We start from the raw sequence: 6,000 nt of genomic DNA, 5'->3' as shown, positions 1-6,000 counted from the left end.
ATGGCTGAATAGATCTTTTCCCCCAAGAAAAACTGGAGGAAAGATGACGAAAGAGGAGAGAAATTGGCAGCAGGAGTAAAGCATGGCACTCCTTGGCCAATCCCATAAGCACTAAAATGCCTCACCAGTTTAATGTCATCTCACAGGCTAATCTTCAGCCAGCCTCGTCTAGAGGTACTAGCAGGCTGCTTTGCTGCTCAGTGGTGCAAATCGTTGAGTAGAACCGTGAAAGTACAATGAGAGGGGATGATGAAGTGTTTTCATGTACCTTTTTCATGTCACCTTAACCCCCAATTCCCTTCAGGGACTGAAGGCTACTGAGTTACGCTAGTCTGAGTGCTTTGAAGCCAACAGATTTGCATTAAGGTGTCAGAGTTTTACCCTTGTTGGACAATCCCATAGTGTAGTGAGCCAGAATGATTTTTTTGTACACTTCACTGATGTTTTTGGAATAGAGCGATCTCTGCATCACCCCTTGAGTGTAAAAGGGGATATTTTCAAAATTACTGAGTCTTCACTTTTGCCACAGTTCTTCAAGATAGACCAGGAGGCAATGAGACAAATAGATGGACAGATTAGCTATTTCTGATCTCTGCTTCACCCCTTAAGTAGGCGACCAAGAAGATAAAAGAATATTTTAGGAAAGCCACACACAGAAAACAGAGCTGAACTTGTACAGAAAATGTTTCAAATGATGAGAAAGGTTCTTCAAATGTATTCCCACTTGTTACAGGGTCAAAGAGTTACTGGGACAGACATGAACAAAATAGATCCGGGAAACGCTGAGCCACCACAAGAAAATTCTAATGCAAAGTCTTAGATGGCAGTAATGATGGTTTTGATTAGAAACCAAGTTTCGGTGCACACAAAAACATCATAAGGAGTTAGTTCCCTTAGGCCTCAGGTTGAAACATGAATTTGGTATCAACCAAATCCTATTTGCTTGATGCCAGTAGTGACCATTTCAGTGATTTCAGTGGCAGAAAAGTTGGGTTAAGAATAAAGTCCCTCATCAAACCTTTAAATATGTACAGGATATGTTAATTTAGACAGCCACCAAAGCTTATGACTGGCACATCTTCCCAGAATTTAAACTTTAAAGCCAGATTGATCTGTTTCACATACAATGCTATAGTCTTACAGTGTAACAGTAGTAGTGCTCAAAAGCCAATTCCCTGTAACAAGGAACAGTCACTGGTTTTTAAAATGGGAAAAAGAAGGTCCTGCTGCTTGCAGGTTTTTTGTTTGGGTGTCACCTCCTCATGCGCAGTCCTTTGAGAGCAGGAGTCCAGATTCCTGGGGAGAAGCTGGAATCCTGAGAGGGTTCTCCACATCATTTAGACACTGTGCTGAGCGGGGTGAGTCACCTTATGGACTCACCTCACCCAGGAAGCCTAGAAATGGATTCAAACCAGACTCCCAGCCTCTAGGTGGGTGACATGGCTAAGGGGCAGATGGGCCTTTAAGAGGTTTTTTTCCTGTGTTGTGAACTAGCTGACTCGAGTGCAGGAGCTCCCCTGTTGAGTCAGGAGGCGATGAGCAGTGGCGACAGCGATCACTGAGGTAATCTCAGGGGCTGAGGGAGAGATTGGGCTGTACAGAGCAGTTCCCTAGATCACAGCACCCCGTGCAGCTCCCTTGACCCACGGCAAAAACCCAGAAGCCCGCCCAAGTTTGCCCCCCCCCCACCGTCACGTGACCCCACCCCACCTGCCCCTAACCTTAAAAGGGGTCCAGGAGGGCAGCCCACATGGTGCAGACAGGCAAGGGGGGAGTTTGCACCAGCCTGTCTGGCAGAGGAAGGAAACAGAGCTCAGCCAGCTGACAGGTGAATTTGGCTGGTGAAGGTCACTCATCTCTGGTAAGGAATTGAGTGATGATGTCTACCCAGCACAGGGTCAGGACCCAAACACCTTCCAGTGTGGAAGTAGGAACCCAGTTCAAACAACTACAGAAGCACATAGCTGTGTAGGTCTCAGGATGCAGGGAATGCCACAGCCTGCCGGTAGCAGGAGGCACCTCTGATCAGGGCTGTGTGAACAGATAAGGGATCTCCTCAGCCAAGTGGCACACCTGCAAGATGAGGCAGATGTGCTCAAAGATGAACTAGAAAGACTCATGAGCATTAGGGAGGCTGAGATGGAGATAGATTGGTGGAGCTCTGTCCTCCCAGCAATGGAAATGTGTGCACTCAGTAGGTAGCATCCGGGATCAGAGTGACCCTGTCCCCTGCCCCAGGCAGGATGGCCTAAATGAAAGGGATGAATGGAAGCAGGTTTGTGGCAAGGGCAGTAGGAGAGTGCCTTCCATGCCTGTCTTTCCTTTCCAAGTTCCCCTGAGTAATAGATATGAGACCCTACTAGAAGGGGACCAGCCAGATAATGAGATGGCTGATAGGATAACAGTTCCTGAGGTAGTGTTCCCTAGGACAAGACCCCCTAAGCAGACCATCAAAACAGCCTCTGTTAAGAAGATAAGATGGGTCGGTATCTTAAGGGACTCCCTTCTGGAGGGAACTGAGGGCCTGATCTGTAGGGTGGGCCCATTACATAGGGAGGTCTGCTGCCTTAAGGGAGCTTCAGCTAAAGACTTAACAAAATTAGTTCCAACCTTGGTCAGGTCCATGGATTATTATCCACTTTTAATTTTCCAAGTAGGCAGTAATGAAATCCATAAAAGAATATTGAGGACCATTAAAAAGGATTTAAGGGCCCTGGGACACATGGTGCAAGGATCTGGAGCACAGGTAGTGTTTTCCTCCATCATTCCTACCACAGGGAATGGGGAGAGATGGAATGAGAAGAGCCAGGAAATTAATATCTGACTCTGAGCATGGTGTGAGAAGCAGAACTTTGGGTTCTTTGGCAATGGGCTGCAGCTTGGGCAACAAACAGGAGGAATTAGAAGTCTTTGTAAGTCAGAGACTATGATGTGATTGCCATCATGGAAACATGGTGGGATAATTCACATGGCTGGAGTGCTGCAATGACTGGTTATAGACTATACAGGCATGACAGGTGGGGTACGAGAAGAGGTTGGGTAGCCCTCTGTGTCCGAGAATGCTTTGACAGCCTGGAGCTGGATTATGGTGATGACAGGGTTGAGTGTCTCTGGGTAAAAAATCAGAGGACCACAAAATCAGGGAGATATAGTGGTGGGAGTCTGCTATAGACCACCTGGCCAGGATGAGGAACCCGATGAGTTGTTTTTTAAACAACTGGGAGAAGTCTCATGATCACTAGCCCTCATCCTTACTGGGGACTTCGACTTACTGGATGTCTCCTGGAAGTACAATACAGCAGGGAGGAAGCAGTCTAACAGGTTCCTGGAGTGTTTGGAAGACAATTTCCTGACCCAACTGGTGAGTGAACCAACAAGGGAAGGTGCCCTGCTGGACTTGTTGTTTGTAAACAGCGAAGGCCTAGTGGGGGATGTGAAGGTTGGAGGATGCCTGGGGCATAGTGATCACGAGCTGATAGAATTCGTAGTACTGGGAGAAGTAAGGAAGGGAGACAGCAGAGCAGGCACCTTATACTTCTGTAGGGCTGACTTTGGACTGTTCAGAAAGCTGCTCGATAAGATTCCATGGGAGGCAACCCTTGAGGGCAAAGGAACCCAAGGGGGTTGGATGCTCCTCAAGAAGGAAATCTTGGCGGCGTAAGAACAGGCTGTCCCAGTCTGTTGGAAGAGGAGCCAGCAAGGAAGAAAGCCAGCTTGGCTGACTAGAGAGATCCAGGAAGATCTTCGGGAAAAGAGGGAAAAATATGATCTTTGAAAGAAGGGGCAGGTGTCTTGGGATGACTATAGGAATGTAGTAGGATCATGTAGGGAGAAAGTCAGAAGGGCTAAAGCCAAACTGGAACTTAGACTGCCCAGTTCTGTAAAAGATAAGATACAGGCCAGTCTGTCAGAGGAACTGGTCGGACCCAAGAGGATGAGCCATCCTTCATATCTTTATTTTTCTTTGGGAAAGGTTGTTTTGGGAAGGCTGGGGCTAAAGGAAGGAGCTGTCTCCTCTCTGCTTGGGTTGCTTCACAATGGTGTAGGCTGTGAAGGCATCTGTTCAGGGCCAGAGGAGAATGAACGGGACCTTTTAATCTCCACAGCAGAGCAAGACTTTAATGGTCAAATGGAAGTAATTCTTTGCAAAGGAAGTTGATAAAATAGAACATAAACTTCTCTAATAGAGGGTTTAATTACCAGGGAAGCCAGACTGAATGAAGCGTTTGAGCAGAACAATTGCATTGCTGAAAAGGCAATGATTATTAATCCTTTTTCCAAGGCCACATTATTTATTCAGGAGGCGTTGGAGTACTAAGGAACCCCATGTGTCTCTATGTGTGAATCTGCTTTTATGTCTTTGTGTAGTTTTGGGTTTGGTTTTCTGCATCCAGACTGTCACCACCCTTCAAAAAGTCCCAGATTTTCTGTGACTTCACCCCGTTTTCCACGTGGTGTCCACGTGACCAAGCTGAAACCAGCCAAAGTAATCACATCTCCACGCTGGAAAGTAAGAACAATGATAATGCATCAAAAGGCTTAAAAAGCTCATAAATTGCTATTTCATTCTTCAACACACAAGCGTGGCTATCCTCCTAAGCAGGAGGACTGATTTATCTTATGTGGGAAGCAGGCACTTCTCTGGAGCCCTCTGTTAGTCACTGTATCAGCTTGCTCATGTTTTACGTTGTTGCTTTTCCAGTACACACTTGGAAAAGAAACAACTGTGCCTGGCGATGCTGGGGTGTTCGCCTGTAAAGTTTTAAATGTGGTTTTGGTATTTAGCCTTTAAACTTAATGAGATTAAACACAGAATCCATCCATACAGTTTACCCTAATGACTGCTTTGTAGCTGTTTTCGGCAGCCAAATTGTGTCACGGTGCCTGCCATGGTTGGACAGTAGCAGCTAGTTTTGGAGGAGAAAACAGGCTGGAAACCGCCTCCTGTGAGCTCAGCTGTGGCCAAAGTGCCCTGGAGTGGGCTGAGGGGCTGCCAGGCTGCTGGGAAGCCCCTGCCAGGATCTCCTCACCTCCACCCTTTGCCTTTTGTGGCCAAAGCTGTGCTTGGTCCTTACACCTGCACCGCGGCTGGTCTCAGCATGCCCCTGCCAGAACCCCTCTACGAGGAAAGCTGATGCTTTTGCCAAGTTAAGAATTTGGGTCGTTTTTGACATTTTTTGACACCAAGTAATTACAAGGTCATCACCTTGAGGACCAACAGTAGCACAAATTGCCTTTCTGCTGGTTTAATTTCTGCTTGTTTTGTGGGTTTTGAGGGGTTTTGTTTTTGTTCTGTTTTTTTTGTTTAGGACAGTGTTGTGCTATGTGACCATTTTTATGGGTAGGGAAGTAACTGTTGTGTCTAAGGCTCTGGTAAGGGTGAGACTATGAGGTTTGCTTTATGATTATCTACTTAAAGAAGTAGAATTTATGTGCAAATATTATTTGAGATTTACAAATACTGAGAAAGTATTGTCTTTATTACTCAAGGCAAAAAATCCACCACGAGCTCATGGTGAGTTTTTTTCACACAGGCAACTTCACCATGCAAGAGTTTTCTTCTGTGCCATCATCCTTAACCCACCTGAATACGTAATGGTATAGCTCCAGGCTAAGGAAATGCAACTGTAGCAAAATCTTTGCTTGAAAATAAAGTAATGCATAGCCCCTGCCCTGCTGTGCTGGGGAATGAAACCCATGGCACGGTCTGTGTGGGTCTGGTGATGACTTCCTCAGTGTGAGCAAGCAAAGCTGTGCAGCCAGCTGGGGTTCCCCACCCTGGGGTGCCTTGTAGGCTGTTGGGCTCAATTTCATCTTGGAACCAAATCTCCCCAAATAGGGGACAAGGAAATCTATTTCTAAAGAATTTTCACTGCTAGTGTGCTTATACTTTGACTGTGGGTTCTTCTGAAAGCCTACGGAGGATTTGATCGCAGTGGTGGTCTCTATGAGGACTGGCCAAGGGCAATCATTTCAGTCATTTGCTCATTGTATGAGTGA

The sequence above is a fragment of the Gallinula chloropus genome, assembly GCF_964237585.1.
Source record: "Gallinula chloropus genome assembly, chromosome: 2".
Taxonomy (NCBI): Eukaryota; Metazoa; Chordata; class Aves; order Gruiformes; family Rallidae; genus Gallinula; species Gallinula chloropus.
This window is presented reverse-complemented; position numbering follows the sequence as displayed.